At 37.3% G+C, this 25,873-nt stretch overlaps 2 long non-coding RNA genes across 2 annotated transcripts in view; one reads left to right on the top strand and one right to left on the bottom strand.

The window, feature by feature from the left end:
* LOC133528863 (uncharacterized) overlaps window positions 1–18,411 on the bottom strand; it is a 173,051-nt gene extending 154,640 nt beyond the window's left edge. Inside the window, exon 1 of the long non-coding RNA XR_009801066.1 lies at window positions 18,230–18,411. This is a non-coding gene — a long non-coding RNA (uncharacterized LOC133528863). The remainder of the gene's footprint in view (window positions 1–18,229) is intronic.
* LOC133528862 (uncharacterized) overlaps window positions 1–25,873 on the top strand; it is a 455,073-nt gene that overhangs the window by 316,334 nt on the left and 112,866 nt on the right. The window lies entirely within an intron of this gene.

The raw sequence follows: 25,873 nt of genomic DNA, 5'->3' as shown, positions 1-25,873 counted from the left end.
TGACCTTTCTTCAGGATTTCCCCGATTTGATCAGAGAAAGTCCGCCAAGGTCTACCCCTTCCTCCCTCTTCTACTTTTCCCTTATACACTCTCTTTGTTAACCTTCTTTCACTCATTATTTCCACGTGTCTAAACCATCAACACACAACTTTAGCAATTGTTATATATAGAATATAGAGTGAGTAAAAGTTCTGTCTGTAAAACTCCGAGTAAAACTTCTGGTCACGAGATGGCAGACCTTCCAACACGCACGATTTCTATAAATGAAGTACTGGGGCCCATTTATCGAACGTACTAATAATATTAGTCCAAGAACTGTCAAGTCCCAATAGGTTACCACGATAACACACTAATAATATAACCTACTAATACCGTTCGAGAAATGAGCCCCTGTCCACACTGTGGTGAAGAGGAGACTTATCTAGCTAACACTTACTAATGTATAATACATTCGGTAGAGACATCCTGAAAGAAAATGAACTAAAGCACGCCTTACTCAAAGATGTCCTTCTGTTCTGCAGGAAAACAAGAAGATTTGAGGAGAACATTGTAGAATGCCGCCGGGACAGTAACCTGCAGCTCCAACTCCAGGGAATTGGGCCGAATGAACGCGACACGTGATCGACAGCCCACCTGTTTCCAGCCGGGCGTCCCTACGCTACAATCTACATTTACATTAGTTGGTTTTACAGTACCTATAAACGGTTGTCACTTAACAGTTGTGAATGATTCACGGTTAGTTTCAATAGACTTAAATCGATCGGTGATAAATAAACAAAACAAAACAATCGTCACCTACTCAGAATGGGGGAGGATAGCGTAGTCAAGGAAGCGTACTTGGGGCGACCAACCGGCCGTCGACCGATCGGGCGCCCCAGGTACCGCTGGTGTGATGTCGTGGAGGCGGACCTGCGTCGGCTGAATGCCAATTCATGGCAGGAAACCGCGCTGGATCGCTGAGCCAAAGCAGTTAGTTAGTTAAATCGATCGGAATATGGACCGTGGCCGCTTTTATATTGTTTTTGAGCTCCCGATATTTCGACGCAGTTACAGCCATCTTGTTCACGGGTAACTCGGGTCTTGCGGCCCATTTCAAAGAATGATTAAGATACGTTTAAGATCTTGAAAAGATCATTAAAAGATCGATAACTAAACGACATGTCGAAATTGACGTTTATTTCGATTTCGCTGTAATCCCAATAAGATCTATCTACGATATTTCTAACGTCAAAGTGACATTGGTTGCCGGAATCGAGCTGCTTCTGTCGATTATACGACGTCCAAACGATATCTAAATGAGAACTTATCTAAACCATATCTTATCGTTATCGTATCTCATTCTTCGAATCGGGCCGTTGGTATCGGGAGCACAGAAACAATATGAAAGGTAATCACGGTACATATCCCGGTCGATTTAAGCCTGTTTGTCACTAATGTAAAGATAGCGAATAGATATTAATTCGATCGCCCTACAGCGCGTAAATATCTGCGTAGGCGCATATCGATGGTGTCGCTTGATTCATGCGCGTTCGAGCTATTTGTGAAGCGATTGCGAAGTGGGTAGTATGGAGACTGAACATGGCTGATTCTGCACGCTTTTAAGTCCGTTACAAGCTCGGTTCTCTATACAAATGTAGTTACGCTCTCATTTTACTACAGTGAAAAGTGGTTCTTTAGAAAATATTAAAGTTACCCAAATACACCTTTAACGCGACGATGATAAAAGTGCGACCATCATAGGCGGTGCGACACTGATGAATTGTCGTATAAAAGCGCGACCATCATAGGCCGTGGGATTCTGATGAATTGTCGTTTAAAAGCGCGACCATCATAGGCCGTGGGATACTGATGAATTGTCGTATAACAGCGCGACCATCATAGGCCGTGGGATACTGATGAATTGACGTATAACAGCGCGACCATCATAGGCCGTGCGACACTGATGACTTGTCGTATAAAAGCGCAGCCATCATAGGCCGTGCGGCACTGATGACTTTGTCGTTTAAAAGCGCGACCATCATAGGCCGTGCGACACTGATGACTTGTCGTATAAAAGCGCGACCATCATAGGCCGTGCGACACTGATGAATTGTCGTATAAAATCAGTGTTTCTCGAATGCGGCGAATATTTGGAGAGCTCCCAAGATCCTCGAGCTTTATCCATGACTCACGCGCAACGTAACATTCATGTCGCTTCAGTCAGTTTCATGTGCTTGGTCAATTTAACCTGCTGGGTTTTCATTTTCATCATATCATCACATATAACATTAACAATGAAAATCATTGTAAGACAACAAAGGCCTATACATACATATCTTACATTATTACTCACTTGCTGCTTTGGCGCAGCGACCCATAGTGGATCTTGGCCTCCGACACCAAAGACCGCCATGCTTCTCTGTCCAAAGCCGTTTCTGTCCAATCGACGGCGCCGAGTTCGCTAAGGTCTTTTTGCACTTCATCTCTCCAGCGGTACCTAGGGCGTCCAGACGGTCTTCGGCCATTTGGAACTCTATCCATCCATCCATCCATCTTACATTATTACAAACAGTTTTTTTAAGATACAGGAGGCAAACGAGCAGACGGATCACCGGATGGTAAGCGATTACCGCCGCCCATGGACACCTGTAACACCAGAGGGGTTTTCCTTGAAGGTTTGAAGGTCGTACAGGTCCAGAAATACCGCAGGTGACCATTCATTAGGTACACAGTTTACGCTGTGCGAGGCAGAAAGTTTCTAGAGAAACGTACAGTTGTGTGCAATATAATAGTAGTACATAAGAAAATGTAAATTAGGGGAAAACTATAACTATACACCAATAACTAGTACTCTTTATTATACTGTGCCAATAATATTGAATTTCAGTGTTCTAAATTATACTCTGTGATGACCTTAGGTCCCACAGAAGCTCAAGAAAATATAAACATATAGGATGACGAATCATACACAATTTAATCCCTTCGAGAACGCAGTAGTCAAATCAAAATTCCAAACTGACCCTAAAAAACAGGTCACAATCCAAAAATATCTAAACCTTCACCCGAACCTTCATTGATCCGTCGAACCTTCGAACAATACCAAATTTATCAATGGAAAGGTAGCGATTTACAAACATAAAAGCATTCTCAACCATTCGAAATCATACTTTATTATTAAAGTTTTAAGGTTCTCGTGATGTGTTTATTTCAGTTGGTAATTTCGTAAAGAGTTTGATTAATGTCTGATTCTCCCGGTAGCGAGTTTTTTCTTTTTTTCGGTAGCAACTGGCCAGTCTTTTGTATTCGATTCATTTATCAAAGGTTTCGATTCTGATATCGAAATTTTAATATCGATTGTTGATGTTTTATTCGGCTACCGGGCGGTTTCTTTGTTAGGGTACCTGTTCGGTAGCGAGGTCAAAAATCTAATTTTATTCTGTTCGTTTATCTTGTTTAATATGAAGGTCATTTTTACTGACATGATAGAGCATGGTATGCATTTAAGGTTAGTGGGTTATCTATGTTTTGTGTCGAGTGTCAGGTCAGGTTTGGCAAAAGTCTTCACCGTAAGGAACCCTAACTCCACCATTGGTGCCCACTTCTTTTTTATGATTTATGACATTGATGTAGCATAATTAACTGAATTCACACCTAAAAAAAGCGGTACCAAGTACCATTTATGACGTATTAAAAAAACTACTTACTAGATCTCGTTCAAGCCAATTTTCGGTGGAAGTTTGCATGGTAATGTATATCATATATTTTTTTTAGATTTTTCATTCTGTTATTTTAGAAGTTACGGGGGGGGGGGGGGGGGGGGGTGGACACATTTTTCCACTTTGGAAGTGTCTCTCGCGCAAACTATTCAGTTTAGAAAAAAATGATATTAGAAACTTCTATCATTTTTGAAGACCTATTATCCATAGATGATACCCCACACGAATGGGTTTGATGAAAAAAGATTTTTTGAGTTTCAGTTCTAAGTATGGGGAACCCCCAAAATTTATTGTTTTTTTTCTATTTTTGTGTAAAAATCTTAATGCGGTTCATAGTTCATAGAACTTACCAAGTTTGAACAGTATAGCTGTTATAGTTTCGGAAAAAAGTGGCTGTGACATAATCGGACAGACAGACGGACATGTGATACATGACGAAATGTTCTGTGAAAAAAATGCGCTTATAATAGCAAAACAACAAGAAAATAGGATGGCATATATTTTTTCAAATATAAATCTGATGTGAGTGTATGTTCGAATTAGCCTGATAATCTTCTGCGGTTTTATTAAATATTAAACATAGTGTTTTATTGAGGAGTTAGTGGCCGAACCCAATATCATCGGCGAAACAAAATGCCACAGACTTCGCTGGTTCGGCCATTTACTGAGGATGGGTGAGGATCGGGGTGTTAGGAGAGCTTATCTGGGACGACCGAATGGTCGCCGTCCAGTGGGTCGGCCCAGATACCGCTGGAGCGACAGTGTACAGGCGGATCTGTGCCAACTCAAAGCCGATAACTGGCAGGAAGTGGCACAGGATCGGGACAGGTGGCGATCTCTCGTTTTGGAGGCCAAGACCCTTTTTGGATCACTGCGCTACAATAGTTAGTTAGTTAGTGTTTTATCCGATGTGTTTTACATTTTTATGATCTATTTATTAACGTTTTCCTTAACTATGGTTGTTTAAATAAAATGTTCAAAATTTAAGGTCAACATTTTTTATAAGAAACGTCATTAACTCGCTTTATTGAGCCGCAGGCATGTCTACCGCTATATGTAATAAAAACACAGTTATGTCATTTTTATTCGTAAATTCACTGAGTTCAATGACCTTTAACAATCCAAAAAAGCTCTAGTTTTCAACCATTCCTTACGGCGTGCCTTAAACACTATCCAGATTAAATAAGTCTCTGATTACATACAGATGTAGCGTAACTCGAGGTCATGTTTCACTGGAACTTTAGCTTTGAAAACCATAACAGAAGGTCCAGTTACAGACCAAACTGGGGTCAAGGGTGAGACGTATTCTAAATTCAAACATTAAGCCTAGCTTCAGTTGCGAAATGTGGTAAGCGCCTTGGTAATGCGAAGATAGTTAGGCCGTTTTGTGGCTGACGGCGTTTACCAATTCTACAGTATGTGCTCGTAAAAGATAGGTTAGGTTCAAGTTATAAACTTAAGCCGATTTATAGCAAAGTGTGAAGGAGCTAGCTAGTTTGCGTACATGGGGGCTTATTCTTCTTCCTCGCCTTGTTCCGGCATTTTTGCCTCGGCTCCTGGGAGCCCCAGGCTTGACAACTAATCCCAAGATTTGGCATAGGCACTAGTTTTTACGAAAGCGACTGCCGTCTGACCTTCCAAGTCTTCCAACCCAGAGGATAAACTAGGCCTTCTTGGGATTAGTCCGGTTTCCGCACGATTAGGGTACCTAAATACAAAGTCTCATTTCACATGACAGTATTAACGGAGAAATTAATGATTTACGATTTAATACATCGGAACAGCCTGTATCACTTGTATGTAGATACGCGGTAATGAAAGATCCGAGGTCATGTCATTAGTGCCACTTTAATCTTATCGTCATTGTGAATGACTAATATAGTATGCTCCTATTTATTGATGACTTCTCTTTTTTTAGCCTATTCGTGTGTCCCACTGCTGGGCAAAGGCCTCCCCTCTCACTTTCCAATCCTCCCTGTGCTGAGCAAGATCCCGCCAATCCCGTTGAAACGCATCCAAGTCGTCCCGCCATCTCTTTCTCGGTCTACCTCTGCTACGAGTACTCTGGGGATGCCAGCTAGTGGCTATTTTAGCCCATCTGTCATTCATCCGGCAGACATGTCCAACCCAGTCCCACTTTAGCTTGAATGAATTTATTTTAGCCCATCTGTCATTCATCCGCAGACATGTCCAACCCAGTCCCACTTTAGCCTGAATTAATTTATCGTTAAAATATTTTTTTATGTTTATCTAATCAAATAATTTACCATATTAGTACATTCCTGAGAAAGATCTCTACTCGGATTCTCGTCAATGTCCAGAGAGTACAGACACGTTGTATGAAAGCACACATCGAATAAGGTACGAGCAGTGGCGGGCCGAGACCAAAATTTTATGTGGGCAAGGTACATTTAGCGAGGCTCTGGTGGCGCAAGATTTGACGAACATTTTTACGTTGTGTCCGGTCCGAGATATACTTATTTGAGGCGCGAGGCCCCTCGGACCGCGAGGCCGTAGGCGGTGGCCCACGTCGCTCACGCCTAACGCCGCCTCTGAGTACGAGAATAACCTTTACAGTGTTGGGTTCGCAAACTCACCACTAGACGTCACCGCGTCATTATATCATGATATTTATTAATGACAAGGTGTACTGTTAGTCGCTTATAACTTGACCAACCTTATATCGCCCGGTCCGACGATATAATACGCGGTATCGTACGCGGCATCTTGAAAGGCGGTGGACGTGTCGAAGACTCGTGGGCAAGTGTCAACACAAGTGATATGATAGTTTAAAATATGTATTGATAGCGTAATTGAGAAATTGTAAAAAAAATAAGAAAAAGTATTTTTTTTATATTACGTAGCCTATGGACACCTGAAACTCTTGCGGTTGCCGACTCTAACACCGCACCCTCGTTGAGCTCTGGCAACCTGACTCACAACGCTATGAGTAGGATCTAGTGTTATTTGGCTGCGGTTTTCTGTAAGGTGGAGGTAATTCCCCAGTAGGGTTCTGCTCTAGATCTGGAATGACATCCGCTGTGCTGTGCCCTACCACACAAAATAGTATATTGACGACCGGTCCGGCCTATTGGGTAGTGAAACTACTGACCCTGGGTTCGAATCCCGGTTAAGGGCATTACAGGCATTTGTTTGTGTGATGAGCACAGATATTTGTTCCTGAGTCATGGATGTTTTCTATGTATTTAAGTATTTGTATATCATGTATATCGTTGTCTGAGACTTAGTCAATTTGTGTATGAATGAATGTCCTTATAATATTTAGTTATTATTTATATTTTGGCAAATTACATTATGGAATGTACAACTTTTTTATTTTACGATTGGTTTCATAGTTAACGTTGTATATGATCTTAAATATTCAGTTTGTGTCAGAGGAAAACTGTAATAGTTGTATTTTTTTGGGTTATCGGGATAACAGCTTAAGAAAGGGTGCGTCCTTTTGACCAGCCTAATACATTCACTAACGAGATGACCTAATGACTTAGTCAAGTCTGTCAATCATAAATTATAAAAATATGTCAAAGAGATTTTCTACACGATGATACCAAGTAACTCGCCACTAGGCGTTCTAAGAAACAAACGTTATTTTTATAATATTCCAAGTGGCGTATAATAGAAACTCGTGATTTATGCAACGGCAGCCATCTTGTCGATAGCCGCCATCTTGATCTGGTGTAATGGAGCAGGTGGCTGTGAGTCACTGGTTCGATAAACTGCTCATATTTACCTATTCCTTAGAAAAGTTATAGGTCAATTATCTCACTGCAGGTTGCTACTAATATAAAACAAGGTATTTATTAAGTTTCTGTTTTACTTTCCCTTTTTTCGGTGCGATTTTTTCCGAAAATATTCATTTAATCTAAACAAAGTTGTTAGAGACTTATTTTGAAAGACCTATCCAACGATAACCCTTACCATTGGCTTGAAGAGAGAAAAAAGCGGCCAAGTGCGAGTCGGACTCGCCCATGAAGGGTTCCGTACCATTTATGACGTATTAAAAAAAACTACTTACTAGATCTGGTTCAAACCAATTTTCGGTGGAAGTTTGCATGGGAATGTATATCATATATATTTTTTAGATTTTTCATTCTGTTATTTTAGAAGTTACGGGGGGGGGGGACACACTTTTTACCACTTTGGAAGTGTCTCTCGCGCAAACTATTCAGTTTAGAAAAAAATGATATTAGAAACCTCAATATCATTTTTAAAGACCTATCCATAGATACCCCACACGTATGGGTTTGATGAAAAAAGATTTTTTGAGTTTCAGTTCTAAGTATGGGGAACCCCCAAAATTTATTGTTTTTTTTTTCTATTTTTGTGTAAACATCATAATGCGGTTCATAGAATACATCTACTTACCAAGTTTGAATAGTATAGCTATTATAGTTTCGGAAAAAAGTGGCTGTGACAGAATCGGACAGACAGACGGACATGACGAATCTATAAGGGTTCCGTTTTTTGCCATTTGGCTACGGAACCCTAAAAAACATTATTTGTGGGCGTTACCACAATTTTTTTTTTTGTTTTTATTTACAGTTCCTTCGTCTAAAAAGCATCATTATATAAGTATTATAATATTAGCGGTACTGTTTCTACGACAAAATTTAATAAGATTTCATGTGCTTCTCTCTGCAAGAAACAGGTTCAAATACATCTGCCAATTCCATCATCATTCGGGGCGAGACCATTTTGTCAAGGCGACGTTATGTCTGCCACATCACGTCTACAAAAAACCTACCCGCGAAAACGTTTTATGGCTCCTCTACACGATGGGCCATCATACTGGCCCACTAAGATGGGCCAGCGTGTAAAGAGCGCAGTGGTGTCTGATGGCTTATGGCGCGACAGGATGCCAATGGGATGGCCACGGTTTCGGTTTTTCGTCCGCACATCAAAGGTAGGCTAGCGATGGCCGGACTCACACACGTGGCCCATTCCATATTTGGGGGACAAAGTCATACATTGATTAACCTAGGCCACAAACTAAGCAAAACTTGTAATATGGGTACTGGGCGACGATATACATACTTAAATAGATAAATATATACGTATATACATAGAAAACACCCATGACAGGAAAAAATATCTGTGTTCATCACACAAATAAATGCCCGGGATTCGAACCCGGGAACATCGGCTTCATAGGCACTGACAGATACAGTGGCGGTAATAACGATGCCACAACAGCAATGCAGCTGCAGTCATCATCTTAACAGTAATTCTAATTCGGGTAAAATATATTTTTATTTATTTCAAAAGAATAAATAAATAAGTGGCTCCTCCGATGTTGCTTATGTCCATGGGCGGCGATGACTGCTTCCCATCAGGCGGCTCGTCTGCTCGTTTGCAGCCTATTACATAAAAAAAAATATATATATAGGACATTATTACACAAATTGACTAAGTCCCACAGTAAACTCAATAAGGCTTGTGTTGAGGGTACTTAGACAACGATATATATAATATATAAATATTTATAAATACTTAAATACATAGAAAACACCCATGACTCAGGAACAAATATCCATGCTCATCACACGAATAAATGCCCTTACCAGGATTTGAACCCGGGACCATCAGCTTCGTAGGCAGGGTCACTACCCACTAGGCCAAACCGGTCGTCGAAAGAGAAGAAATATTATTACATGAGATAAGTCGATACACACAAAAGATTCATAGGGTACTTGAGCGTTAATAGTGATGCAAAATACATAGGGTAACGTCACCAAAATATGAACAGTTAATCGACTACCCCAACTTTAGATATTTTTTTACATATTTTGTAACTTATTTTTCACAACTTTTATTTTTTAATATGATTCAGCATATAATCTAGATTAGTATTAATTATTCCAAATGCTCATATTGTAATACAGTCTTCTTCTTCTTCCTCGCGTTGTCCCGGCATTTTGCCACGGCTCATGGGAGACTGGGGTCCGCTTGACAACTAATCCCAAGATTTGGCGTAGGCACTAGTTTTTACGAAAGCGACTGCCATCTGACCTTCCAACCCAGAGGGTAAACTAGGCCTTGTTGGGATTAGTCCGGTTTCCTCACGATGTTTTCCTTCACCGAAAAACGACTGGTAAATATCGAATGATATTTCGTACATAAGTTCCGAAAAACTCATTGGTACGAGCCGGGGTTTGAACCCGCGACCTCCGGATTGCAAGTCGCACGCTCTTACCGCTAGGCCACCAGCGCTTCTAAAATATTCATATTGTAATACAGTATTTTTATAAAAAAAATATTATATGATGAAATGGGGCAAAATGTCAGTACAAATTACGAGTACGTACCTACGTCAATATCTGAATAAAAACAGTATTTTATTTTTAATTTTGGCTACAGCTAATCGCAGCCTAATCAAAATGTCGGCCAGACTCAGTCTTAAGTTTCTTATCAGCATAATCGTCTACAAAATCCATTGACGTCACAACGTCTACCTCATAACGGTTCCTCAAAAATTATCGATTCAGTATCGAGTTGACATGCACCCCAAAAAACTATCGATATCCGTTTATCGCATTCGATCACGCCCGAATAGAGACATAAAATTTTATTGTTCGTCGAAACCACCAGATTTTAATGGTTTCGAACCAAAAACTCGTTTCGATTTTGATCAAAATCGGTAAACAACCTATGCACGTACGTTCCGATTCCGAGAAGCGCCGTCCTTTTCTGTCAGTATGGAATATAAAGGGACATTTGTATGTGTTATGTCTTTGATAATTGATTCGAATTATCGTGACTAAATTACAGTTGTTGGGTAATGAGTTGGGTTACAAGTTGGGACTGTTAATCGGCCATTTTGAATGTGGCTCATGCCATGCATCTATTAGGTATAAATATTTTAAATGTTCATTGTATGATATGATTGACTAACAAATTATCGTATAGGTACTTATTTTAATATTTTTGTAACATTCAATGTTGTTACCGTAAAATCACCTAACTGTACCAGCAGTGGCAGCATGGTTCCATTTTTATCGCTTGTCACTATGCTCGTCACTTTCGCACTTACATACTTGTTAGAACGTGACAGGCATGGTGACAAATGATAAAAAGCCGACCATCTTAGCCCTACAGGTGTGACCTGTACATACGAGCAAATAATTAAAACATAGATTTTAACTCGTCACATGGTGGCACTTTTGTTAAATAACTTTTAAAAATTATGAAGTCTTTAGAAATTAAATATTTTCTTCAATGTAAGGAAAGCGATACGCGGCTGGCAACCTATTTGATCTTAGACAAAAGTTTTTTAATGTTTTTTGTAGACAATTTAATGTTAATTATTTGGCAATCAGTTTTTTTTCTGCTATACTATTGATCCTAGCGTAAAGTGTACTTAATCTTTTTTATAGAAGATTTTGTGTAGAATATTTACGTTTAACAAAAATTTTTGCTATTGTTCACTGTTATTTACGAAAATATAAAGAAAGCACGTAAGTATAGAATTGATTTTGATCTAACTTTCCCGCTTGATTTTCTTTTTAAATATTGATCCTAAAGAAAAAAATGTAAGTTTTTTTGTAGGCAATTTTATATAGATTATTTGCGTACAAGAACAATTTTATTATGGGCCACCGTTTACGAGTTATTTACGAAAAACTAAAAAAGACCTTTGAACGAAGTCCAGACTAACAGCAAGAAAATAACAGATCATTAAGTGCATCACGAAATGGATCCAACTCAGCGTAATGCTGCCTATAAGCTAGCGCTAGCTGGTCTTCCGCAGGGCCCATTCGGTGATGCCACGACAGATAACACATAAAGATACGTATAAAACATAACAAAAAATACACAAGATAAATAAATGAAATAATTAAGAAAACAAACAAAACAGTCGCATATAATAAAATTATAATTATAAACGCGACCATACCCGTCAACTCAAACCGTGAAATGACGTTAATTGACCTTAATGATGACAATGCTACACTCTGTCATTGCAAATCACATGCAGAGATAGCTTAGTTCATGATGTGAGTCACCCTTCCAACTCTGATACGGAATCCTAAAAAAGTAGCATTCTGTTAACAAGCCACTTAAGATACCCGAGGAACATCGTTAGTTCGATGTTTCGGTGTTTTGAATAAAGATATCTCCGATAACCCAGAAGCTGTTTAAGATTAGGATAATAAAACTAGCGCTTTATCGATTACGGGTACAGATTAGTATCTTGTTTTAGATTAAAATAAACCAATATGGTGACTTTTACAAGTTTGTTTCTTAAGAAATTGGGCTGGTTAGTGGACTAGTTTGAAATTGAAAATATAGTCTTTATTCCTGACAGTTATTTAAATTTTTACGGTTTCTTTGTTTCTTTTCCTTCGTCATGCTGTGTTTGACAGGCATTCTGCAGGCGGCGCCACTCCTCGCGGTTTTTTGACAGTCTTCTCCAGTCTTTAGGGAAGTCATCTTCCCATCTTTTGTACGGTTTGCACTGGGGTCTTTTATTTCTTATTGGGTACTATTCAGTGACATCTTTGGTCCATTTGTCCTTTTCTGAGCGCATCATGTGCCCTGTCCATTTCCATTTGAGTGTACGGATTCTCTGGGAAACATAGATAGATAGATATTTTTTTTATTTCAAAAACATTTTCGTGACAAAAAAAAAACTTATAATAAAACTAAAACTAAGATAGAAACTAACTACTAAGTAAGTACTAGGAATTTTTTGTCACGACTGTGTAGTCGAGAAAAGGCGCCGACTCGGCATGTGCTGCAGCATTTCTGCCGGAGCGCTGGTATTCTGCCGGGACCTAGCAGTGCGCGAGTAGACTCATGGTAGGATCAACCACTAGTGACAAAATACAAACATCTTCTATGTTATTTTCCTGATGTCTGAATCGATCTCTTAGTTTTCTTCCCAGTATACTTCTTTCCATACTTTGTTGTTGACTTTGACTTTGTGCTCATTTTCCTTGCCTGGGCCTTAACCACGGGAATAAATAAAAATAAATGTACACTACTCGTTTAGGCGTATCGGGCACCTGAAATTTTCTCCTGATGTCGGATTGTTGGAGCTGCCGGATTAATGTTTTTTTTTTTTATATGAGAAATATGATCAAACGCAATCGATCTATAATCCGTCGTTCGGTGGTGTATACTGACGAATTATAGAGCAGGTCACCTGAGTCGATAATTGCCGGATTATCGCTTGTGTCGCATTGGCGAGCACCGGAATACCGAACGCCTATACAGCGTGTATTTTTGATATTAACACATCATAATCAAAGGGCAGTTAGTTCAGGCTGTAATGAACACACTTTCATAGGTTTTATAAAAAATTTACGACTTTTATTTTTTCATACAAAATAATTCAGCAAGCAATGTATCACTACTTTGTTTTAACTCAAAATGTCTCATTAATGACGCGGCGGCGTCACAACTGTCAAAAGTGATCATGATGTACGATATACATTGCCGCTCGAAAAAAATTCAAAAATTATTTGTGCTCTGGTAGTGAAGACTAAACTAAAAAATCTTTCAGAATTGTTTTATATCACTAAAACCTACGTCTAGTTTAAGTTTGAGGTTATATCAAAAATACACTGTAGTACTAATGGATTTTTGATAATATATATTTCTTGAGATTGAACTGAGAGTGCCCACTATTTCCTTATTCAGATTAGATTTCAAACGGATACCATTAAATATAGGCCAAAACCCAAATCTAAACCAATCCCACCAATCCTATCACATTCCAATAAGGGATAACCAAAAGTGGGATAAGAAAACGTTGAAAGCAAAAAACAATTGGAGTAAAATTGGTTTCAAAAGCTAACCCGTCTGTGGATTTTTTCGTCAGAATCAGGTAAATAGTAACTAAATATGGACAAATAGTAAATAAGACAAAGATACATACATTAGCGAACATATGTACAATAATTATAATTCAAAAAACTGAATAATTTTGGCGACACAGCAATTTTTCCACATTATTAAATTATAGAAACGGTACTTGATCGCGTATTATTTTTTAAATTTACCTCCGGCGTATCGAGGAACACGTTGTTCCCGTGGTCTTGGAGAAGACTGGCGAAAGTTGACATCAACATCTAGCTGCGCGAGTTTTTCGAACTACCCGCACTTGGTCTTGCATGGTTATCAACTTGAACGTTTTTTGCTGTATCACCGGTTATGGTGCAGGTTTCGGCAGATTCCCACGGAACCGCCGAAATACCACACCCTTCAATCAATCAATCAATCATTTATTTATTTGCAAAAATACAGTAACATAAGGTGTTAGGACTATTCATGTACAATGTGTATTTTGCTTGCAAGCAAGCGTGCAAATATAATGTGTCAAATCTAAGCATTGAAAAATAACAAAATTGAAATTAAGACATTAAATAGTTAGAGAATTAGAAAAATTAGGAAAAAAAGTCAGTCAGTCGCCATAGAATAATAAAAATAATCAGTAAAAATCAAGAGAAAATATATATATATATATGAATTTGAAAATAATTAGAAGAATTTGCATAGTTGAAAACAATTATTATGTCAATATTATTGATACATACTACGGAATTTGTCATTACTCATTAAATTCTAAATATTTTTTAATGCTATAAAAACATTTGTCAAGCAGCCAGTTTGTTAATTTACGACTAAACCTTGGGCCAGAAGTCCGAAAAAGAAGTAAAAATATTGTCTGTCATCCGGGTCGTAAAGGATTGACACCTCACCTGACTTAAATATAAAATATAAATATGATATAAAATTATGCTAAGTAATGTCTTTAATAAATACTAAATGAAGATTTTCTTAGATAAACTTTTATCTCTGTTCAGAAACGTTCAAAAATGCATTTATTTTTGATCCTTTTTCTGTAGCTTAATTCTTATGTTTGTAATAATAAACGAACTTCAGAAATTTTCATATAATAATTTTAATTTCATGTAACAAGATAATTTTATAATCATTTTATTCAAATTGCATATTTTTAAGTTAAATTATTCAATAAAATGTATAAATTCAATCATAATTCATATCTCTTTGTTCAAATTTAATGGCATTTATGGCAATTTTGTATTCAAAGTTCTGACAGTTTACAGAGCTTTTAAAACTTACCGGTTGTTATCCGATTCCCCAACGACTATTCACTTTGCCACTTTTTGTATTTTTGTAATTTTGGAAGTAAACCAGCGTCTATACTACAGTCCACTCTTATTTATCACCTCGACAACACCTGAGACCAGCGAAGATTTTACAATCTCCTTATGTCACGGTTTATTAGATCTTTATGGCAGCCTAGTCTTGAGTCCGCATCAAGCTCGGTTCTCCATACGAACGTAGCTACGCTCTCAATTTAAAACGACTAGCTAGATTGCTTTGAAACTTTGTACTTACAATAGGATAATGTATATCTATGCCTGTCTTTAGTTTATGTAGCTTCAGACGCCCTAGTTAAAAAAATCACAATGAATTTAAGGTTCCAGACAAAACTTGTTATTGCTATATTTCGTTTGTTGAATAAACTGGAGCTATATAAACAAATTGCAGGCATATACAAGGTGCCCGTGAGCATTGCGAGAGAATTTAACGGTGCATTCCTGATGGCAACAGAAGCAAAAAATGTTATATGACTTTTTGTGATTTTGTTTACATAAAACGTAATTTTTATTGATAAACACATAACTTAAAATTAACAAAAAAGTTTTTTTTTATTTGGCGGTAGCCTTTCGAATACATTTTTTTAATTTTTCGATATCAATCAATAGGTATGTCCAGACTAGACCTCAAAGTGGCAATACCGCAGTCAAAAATGTGTTTTGTACCGACTTATGGCGAAAGAACGAAAAACATTAATTATCTCTGAAACTAGGCCTAATGCAAAAAAAATTATATGACATTTTAGTTTCTAAATATTACCAGGAATGCTTAAAATGTCTCGCAATGCTCACGGGCACCTTGTATATACCTCATGTCATTGTATTTTTTTTTTATGGTAGAGGAGGCAAACGAGCAGACGGATCACCTGATGGTAAGCGATCACCGCCGCCCATGGACACCTGCAACACCAGAGGGGTTGTAAGTGCGTTGCCGGCCTTTAAGATGGGAGTACGCTCTTTTCATGAAGGTTTGAAGGTCGTATCGGTCCGGAAATACCGCAGTCGACAGTTCATTCCACAGTTTAGCTGTGCGAGGCAGAAAGTTCCTGGAAAAACACACAGTTGAGGACTGCCAACCATCTAAGTGGTGAGGATGGAAATGTTGTCGCGTAGGGGGATGGCGAAAAGAAGCGGCAGGGATTAATCCGAACAATTCCTCGGAGCACACCCCCTCTTGTACATGCGATAGAAAATGCAGAGCGAGGCCACATCTCTACGCAGCGCCAAGGAGTCAAGCCGATCCGAAATGCACTGGCAGTCGACAATTCGTATGTGCAAAGATTCATTATGATCCAACACGTAGTTATAAAATGAGAACGAAACTCCGTTTGTATCGGAAGGTGAAATTCGGCCGAGCTGGCTGCGGACCGATTCAGAGCTAATCACGACATGTTGTCGTTTTGCCTCGCATTACCGCTACATAGCGGGAAACCCATGTTGTCGTATACGGTGTAGCGCTACGACCGTAGCTCAGCGGTGATTTTTTTAAAGACGCGTTTATTGCCTATATATAAGTTCACTGAATTTCACAATCGATGTCGCAAAAAAGCATATTTCCGCAACCGACTGTAGCTAAACATTACAAACAAACAAACAAGAATCTTAAATTACCTCTAAGTATTAAGAACAGACAACGTAAACGGCAAATACCACATTAGCATAGGGTCGAAATTCCCCCACAAAAACGCCGTAACCGCCACCACTTTACTGTAAACTTAAGTCGTTTTTAGGGGGAGGAATTCCACCCCCCTCTTAATAGCCGATAGGATTTTCAAGGGAGATTCGGGAAGTCATTAGGAGAATAATTTTCATTGTAATAAACACTCGGCGATAAATATCAACCCCTTTTATTTATTGGTGGGGGGAGTTTGACGGTCAAGATCTGTTGAGGGATTTGGGGATGGTTTCTTAATTAAAATATATAGACGATACGAAAATATCGATTAGAATAACTGAACAACTATGTGGCTACCACCAGTTCGTCACTGACATAAACTAACTTACTTTCTATGCATCTCGCTCGTACTCGCATATAAGTGCGAGCGAGATGTATAGAAAGTAAATTACGTTCTCGATAGCGTATGTGTCAGTTTTGACACTGTCAGTGACTCATGGTACGGGTACTTACGAATATTCAATAATAGTAAATAAAATATGATTTTCCATTTATTACGTAGTACATAACCGTTCTGATATGGGCCCATTCTATTTTGTTGTCGATTTTTTTTCAACAGATTTTGTCATAAATTGGTGGATAGATGGACTTATTCTATACATAATAAGTACAATTTCACTGTACATCTTAAAATAATATTTTTATTTCATATCAATCGGAATCCGTGACGTAGCGGATAAGCTGCTGGAAAGTCGCCTCCGATGGTATGGCCATATAAGCCGCAAACCAGTAGAATACGTCGGAAATAGTTGCCTCAACCTCACTGTCCAAGGCCCTAGATCACGCGGCCGCGGTAGGCCTAAAGAAGCGCTGGCTGGAGGTCGTGACAGCGGACATGGAAGACAATCTCACATCTGAGGATGCCGAAGACCGGGCAAAGTGGAGAAGATTAAGTAGGAAAGCGGACCCTGGCGCTAGGGTGGAAAAACGCTAGGTTGAAGAAGAAGAAGATCAATATTGGTGCACTCAGAACTCTGTTATAATCTCTATATTTGGATATTAACGGATTCGAAGAATGAAATACGACAACGATAAGTTCTGGTTTAGATAAGTTCTCATTTAGATATCGTTTGTATGTCGTATCCATCAGTTACCAATTAATAAATTTAAGAATCATGTAAAGCGTAAACTTATTTCTAAAGCTTATTATACCACACAAGACTACATGAATGATAAAACAACGTGGGATTAATTGTGATTCGAAATGATTAATTATTTATTATATTTGAATAATGATGATGAAATGGATATTCCAATGCATGTATTTCCTTTGTTGTTTTTATTATATTGGTTTGACATTTAGAATTTATTCTAGAAACAATCTAGACTAGTATTTTTTATACATTTTTTTTTTTGTATGACTATATTTTGTGAAAGTTTTAGTATTAAATTTGATCTATGAATTATATTCATTAGTATTATATATGGAATAATATTTACAACATCAATAAATTGCTCTGATAATTAGATTAAGATAATTATATGTAATACTGTCTTACTATTCATAAGTGCTTGTTGCTAGGCCTACATGAATAAAGTATATTTGAATTGGAATTGGTATAATTGACAGAAGCAGCAGCACTTTGGCGTTAGTTACGTGGCGCTTACGTGTTATTTTAATATAAATAAATAAATAAATATTATAGGACATTATTACACAAATTGACTAAGTCCCACAGTAAGCTCAATAAGGCTTGTGTTGAGGGTACCTAGACAACGATATATATAATATATAAATATTTATAAATACATAGAAAACACCCATGACTCAGGAACAAATATCCATTGCTCATCACACGAATAAATGCCCTTACCAGGATTTGAACCCGGGACCATCGGCTTCATAGGCAGGGTCACTACCCACTAGGCCAGACCGGTCGTCAAATATAATAATATATAATAATGATAATATTAGTTGTAACATACATTAATTCATGTTAATCAGTGTTTTCTTACGTGTACTCTTCACTTTATCATGATGTTTTTCTATTAGTTATATATGTTGGCCAAAGCCTTTTCCCATATTCATTGGTATTTTTATTGGTATTTTTTAGATATTTTAAAGTATGGATCATTGGTTAAAGTCCGGTAAATCTTCCTCTTAGTAACGAAAATGTAAGGTATTTTTGTAACTCGACGGATTTTTCTTGTTCGGAATGGGAATTTTGATTTTATACTACCAACAACAAAGAGTTCTTCAGACCATCCAAATTTTATCTCTCACAAAAAAAAAACAACAATATTAAAATCGGCTCCTTTACCTGTAAAAAGAAAGAAAGAAAGAAATAAATATTATAGGACATTATTACACAAATTGACTAAGTCCCACATTAAGCTCAATAAGGCTTGTGTTGAGGGTACTTAGACAACGATGTATATAATATATAAATATTTAAATACAAAGAAAACACCCATGACTCAGGAACAAATATCCATGCTCATCACACGAATAAATGCCCTGACTAGGATTTGAACCCGGGACCATCAGCTTCGTAGGCAGGGTCACTACCCACTAGGCCAAACCGGTCGTCGTATAATATTTCGTCGTAAAATATATTCAATCTATTTTTTTTAGATTGAGAAAAACTCGGTAAGTCAGTAATTTTCTTTTATTGCAATATGTTGACAAGTCATTAAAATTTCCAAGACGGGATGTAGTTTAGCAATTAAATCTCCCAAAATTGCAATAATTCACGTACCCCACTTCATTTCCAAAAACCCATCCTGATCGGCTCCCGGATTCCTTGGTGTAATTATATGAACCCTTTCGACACTAAATTACAGCGTGGCGCAATTACTCTGTAATATAAGAGTGTTAGTCGTTTTATGGCTTTTACTAATTTGGGGTGTCTGTAATGTAAACATAGGTGGAGGTGGAGCTTGCGACTTTTGCATCTTCCTCTTGCTCCTGGTTTATTTTTTGTATCATGTACAATTAGGGCTGCCATCCGTCCGGGTTTTCCCGGATTTGTCCTAGTTTGGAGGCCGTCCGGAGGCCGTCCGGGGGGGTCAAGAAGTGTCCATGTAATTTCAGCACATTAAAACTACATGTAAAATTAAAGGTCTTGTTTTTTAAAAATATTATTTTCGGACTCGTCCGGGGAAAAAATGCGATTTACGCCAAATGTCCGGGTTTTTTTAAAGCTTTGTCCGGGTTTGGCGAAATTCGAGATGGCAGCCCTATGTACAATCAACCTATTTAATATGGATAATGGCGGAGATAACGCACTATACCTCAGACACATTGTAAAAATAACAATGGACAGATTGCAAATGCTGACGCCGCACAAGAACACAGTAAGGTTGTCACAGAATTTTACACAACTGCCAAAAAGGACAGCTGGATGAAGCAATATGGGCAGCCCTGTAAGTAGTACCGAGCTATTAACAATGGCGATGTATGCAGCTCGGGTGCGCGCGACCTATCCCTCACCCCACCCCGCACGATTGCCCTGTCTGACTAAACATACCCCGGGGCTTTAGATATGAGAATGATATCATCATCATCATCATTTCAGCCTCCAGTCGCCTATCGCTGAGCATAGGCCTCTTTCCGTGTACGTCACTTATTCCCGTCCTGGGCTAGTCTTATCTAGAACTGTCCCGCGATTTTTAGAGTGTCGTCCACCCAACGAGCCAACGGACGCCAGGTGCTTCTTTCATCCAAATCCTTTTATGTAGCTATTTATTTACTTCGTTTATTCATCGTCTATATTAATGAAAATAGTTAAATAAATAAATAAATATTATACGGACATTATTACACAAATTGACTAAGCCCCACGGTAAGCCAAGAAGGCTTGTGTTGTGGGTACTCAGACAACGATATATTATATAAATATTTAAATACATAGAAAACATCCATGACTCAGGAACAACCTGTATTCATCACAGAAATACATGCCCTTACCGGGATTCGAACTCAGGACCATCGGCTTTATAAGCAGGGTCACTACCTACTAGGTCTTAAGGGTCGTCAAGTTAGTACCAAAGTATAGTTAGGTACCAAACTATGAATTAGAACAAGGTAGTATGCTCCAAATATACTTGAAATGTGAAAATAGTTTTTGGTTTTGATTTTATTTTGAAAGTTCCTTGTTCTTACTTATTTAAAAATAATAAAAATAAATATTATAGGACATTATTACACAAATTGACTAAGTCCCACAGTAAGCTCAATAAGGCTTGTGTTGAGGGTACTTAGACAACGTTATATATAATATATAAATATTTATAAATACTTAAATACATAGAAAACACCCATGACTCAGGAACAAATATCCATGCTCATCACACGAATAAATGCCCTTACTGGGCCCTTAATGCAGGGTCACTACCCACTAGGCCAAACTGGTCGTCATTTCTAGTGTAGCATGTAAAAAATTTATGCACCTAAAACCCGGGGTATAGTCATAAGTACCTATCATTCTCTAGCGGCCTTTCAAAAGGAGATATGTCTCCAGAGTGTAGATAAACAAGCACTTATGGACTTATTCGTATAATATCGTATTGAAAATTGAAACTCAATATTCTCGATACATCACCAAGATAGATAGATATTTAGTAATGTAGCTTTAAAATTAATAGGAACATAACGTGCGATGATATCATTAATATGAGCCGTATGCAATTCCCATATATTCTCCTCCAACATAGGTACTTTTTTTATCTTCGTACAAATTAGTTGCTGTTTGATTTTATAAATATGTCAACAAGGTCATTTTTATTGGTCATTAACGTACCGTGATTCACTGTTTATTGGCGTTTTGCACTTTTAAATTAAGTTTTCAATAAGTTATTGGATTTACGGGGTAAAGTTATGCTAATGATGGTTTTGTTCGTTAAAATATAATGAAAGTTTATGTTTATACTTAATCCGAGAAGTCTTGTAGTTATTACATATTGCTAATGCAATGGCATAATATAGTAAACACCCCTATAATGGAACAGGCACCAGTAATGGGATGGTATGGACAAATCCTGTAAAACAAGTATTTACCATCAGTTTTTAATCGCTGGCAACATTTTACCATAAACAAGAGCCACAGAGCTGCTTCAATTTTTCATTGATATTTGTTTGAAAATTAATGGCACCATACATCCCATGACTGGAGCAAAAAGCCATAGTTTTAATTGGTTAATAATATTGAAACCAATTGCAGTAGCTTTCATTAAATACATAGAAAACATAACGGATGAATTGGACATTCAATTTTTAAAGCATAAAGCGGTAGAAATTTTACAGATGTCGGTGAAATATTAAAAATACTCCAAATTTTCTCTTAAATGTCATAAGTATTTGCAAATATCTGGTAGATGTGGTAACATAAATAATGCACCTAACCTAAAATGACCATGTGTGCCTATTTCACTACTATAGATGTTTTATCCTCCAAAGTCCCGGCGTACTTGTACAAGTAGGTACAAATTAAATCGAGTTTTGAAAACTTATTGAAATAACTAACTAACTAATTAACTAACTATTGTGGCGCAGTGATCCAAAGAGGGTCTTGGCTTCCAAAACGAGAGAACGCCACCTGTCCCAATCCTGTGCCACTTCCTGCCAGTTCAATAACTAGCTTTGAGTTGGCACAGATCCGCCTGTACACTGTCGCTCCAGCGGTATCCTGGGCCGACCCACTGGAATTACTGGAAACTTATTGAAATAAAAGATAAATATTCAAAAGCAAGAACAAGATAAAGAATCGTCAAACGTTAAATCAAGCAAGTTTATAAATCAAATCATAAATAAAGCAAGTTAGCAAGCAAGACATATAAACAAATACGTAAAAAAACAAAAAAATATCTATAAGTAACAAAATGTTAGATCACTGTATAATTTTAAACTGAAATTGATGTTTATTGTTAAATAAGTGACTTTTAGGTAATAATCTTAACAGTATAATAAATAATAGTAATAGTCCAATAGTAAATATATATAAACAAATATAATATACGGGTAGTTGATACTTGCTAAACTATAAAAAATGTTGTCACAAACTATAGTTGATATTGTATACGTATATAATTAAGCGAAATGTTTATCCAATTTTTAGATTTGTGTAGTTGGGACTAACCTTTGCTGCATTACTAGAAATAGCGGTGGTACCCTGATCTTAAGACAGGTTTAACTAGTTTAGGGCTCAGGACACTATTCCTAGGCTATCTAACAATAGAACGCTCCTAAAAATGTAATACTCTTCTACTGTGAAATAAGCTGCAATTTTGATCCCTGAATAAATCATTTTTCATTAAATTAAAATGTTTAAAATAAATTATTTTTCACCACACTCGTTAAGGCTCTCTTTATTTTGCAAAAACTGATAATTGTATACACAAAAGTGGATTACTTTTAATTTCATGCAACTGCTTACTTATTTCTCACTATATCTTACACCTTTAACAATAATCACTAATTCTAAAAGATGCAAAACCGACAGGGACAGTCGCCGTTTTTAACCCTACACCAAGACACCCCTGGCCATAAATTGTGCCGTCTGGACCCTAATGGCTTCTTTGTTTATGCTGTACCAATATATACAGTCTTAATCGAACGGGGTATGGTAATTTTGTGGCTTAAGGAAAGTGTCGTTCGATAGGCGACACGGTAGCGACTTGCAAGCGACCATATTTAATATATATTAATATATTATAGGGACATTCTTACACAAATTGATTAAGTCCCACGGTAAGCCAAGAAGGCTGTGTTGTGGGTACACAACGATATATATAATATACGAAGTATTTGTATATTATATATATCGTTGTGTACCCAAGGTTTAAAGAATTTTATTTCTCATAAGATTTTTTTACAATTCACTTATATGAGAATTAGGAGTAAATAAGTGAACATTGTACGGGTGAGCGTATGCATGCGTATTTACATTCACACAATACAAACAAGTGCCTTAAATTACCTTAAATATATACATATTTCTACAGTTTTCATTTAGTGTAACTACGCAAAAAGCAACATATTATTTCTGCACTAAATGCGGGTCATTGACAAACAACAAACGCATTAATTTACCTTTGTAGGATTAATCTTAGGTGTAAGAAAATAAGTCTAGCCATACGCGACCATATACCGCTCAGTACGAAATATAATTAGCGCAATTTTAGTACTTAAATACATAAAAAACATCCATGACTCAGGAACAAATATCTGTGCTCATCACACGAATAAATGCCCTTACCGGGATTCGGACCCAGGACCATCGGCTTCATAGGCAGGGTCACTACTCACTAGGCCAGACCGGTCGTCAAAATATATTTTCACATAATATTCGGTTTTGGTTTGAGTTGTGTCACTTTTTGCTTCTTTGTTTATGCTGTGCCAATATATAAACTTAATTGAATGGGGTATGGTAATTTTGTGGCTTAAGGAAAGTGACGTTCGATAGGCGACACGGTAGCGACTTGCAAGCAACCATATTGTTATGAATGAGGCCAATACAGCGGTGTCACGTACACAAATACGAGCCAATCGTGCAGTCTCACGCCACAACGCGATTGGTTGATGAGTTAGCATCACGCGCGCGATTAGTCGCAACTAGTTTCGTTAGACTGCACAATTGACACGTATTCCTGAGTGACACCACTGAACTAGCACCATTCTCAGTGCCCACAAGGCCCGTCCTTAAATATATAAGTAAATAAATATTATAGGACATTATTACACAAATTGACTAAGTCCCACAGTAAGCTCAATAAGGCTTGTGTTGAGGGTACTTAGACAACGATATATATAATATATAAATATTTATAAATACTTAAATACATAGAAAACACCCATGACTCAGGAACAAATATCCATGCTCATCACACGAATAAATGCCCTTACCAGGATTTGAACCCGGGACCATCGGCTTCGTAGGCAGGGTCACTACCCACTAGGCCAGACCGGTCGGTCGGTATATAATATATGTCAATGATATTAACCAAGTATTAACAAACGCTTTGAAATGTAAACAACTCCATCCCTAATTAAACCATCCACATTCTCAGTATCGATATAAAAATAAATTTCCACAAAAAAATGCTGCAGATCGAATCTAATCGTCGGCTCGGAACGTCAAGATACTTAACGACAAAAAAACTCGAATAAATACGGTTTTATTACCAAAGGAGCTCCCTTTCCAATTTATGAGAATATAAAATTGGTTAAATGGTAACATATTGTTTTGTATTGATTCGTTTTATCGTTATCGTGTAAGTTGGGGTTAGAATATGTGGATATGCCAGTTTAAATGTTTAAAACAGCGAAATACTTTTTTCGTTTAAAGTAACTGAAAATCGAGAACAAAGTTTAATTAAAATACTATACTTTAAGACAGGGATGCAAGAGTTCGTAATTATTTAGTTATACCTACTATGTAAGCACATTTCTGCCCGTATGACGAAAATACTTCAATAAGTACAAAACTAGTGTGTGTGTGGATACACTGGACCCAAAAAGCAAATCTCGTAGATTTCTACTAGTATAATAAATAATATGTAAAATCATATCGGTAATTATTAAACACCTAAATACGCTTCCATATAATTGCAGCAATAGCAATAGTGTTTACAAATAGCTGTAAAAGTATTACTCGGTAAAACATATTTTTATTTAAAAAAAAAACATTTATTTCAGACCTTGGTCCATACAGTGTGAGTTTAACTTAATTTCTTAAGCACACTAAAATATGATATTATTATACTAAATTTAACTTACAATTAAATGATATTTAAAACTAAATGATGTTTAACTAACCGCAGCGCGGACGCGCAACGCGCCTGTGTAAGTATCAAAAAATTATACAAAACATTATACATTGCTATAAGAAGTGTATAACATATTTATTAGACTGTAATATAACACTTTAAACTATCGCGTTTTGTACACATATTTAATGATACCGCGATATTAATTCATTATTTTTACCTTAAATCCGACGTTTCTGCTCGGTTGGTCGGTTGCACAAGCAGTGGTCACGGGTCACGGAAGACTGACGTTCCAGTAGAATGTCAAAGGAGATATTGGTAAACAACACTAATTTTATTGGGGTAGACCCATTAATATCTAAAATATGCATATTTATTAGTTTATGGATTTATTCAAAAAAATTAATAGGATGTCGTATCCATATATTTCTAACGATATTATCGACGACATCGTCGTTTTTATCGTTATTATTGGTCGTTATATCGGAATTAACGATCAGAAGAACAGAAATTCAAACATTAATCGTGTTTATCGCAACGATGCGTGTACGCAACACTAAATGAGAGTTTACTGTGACACAGGCTTATAAGCTTGTGGTTTTTGAAATTGGTATGTTTTCCGAGAATATGCACTTCGTGATGATGTT

Source organism: Cydia pomonella, chromosome 20 (assembly GCF_033807575.1).
Source record: "Cydia pomonella isolate Wapato2018A chromosome 20, ilCydPomo1, whole genome shotgun sequence".
NCBI lineage: Eukaryota > Metazoa > Arthropoda > Insecta > Lepidoptera > Tortricidae > Cydia > Cydia pomonella.
Note: the sequence above shows the minus strand (reverse complement) of the source record. Positions and strands in the feature narration are given on the sequence as shown.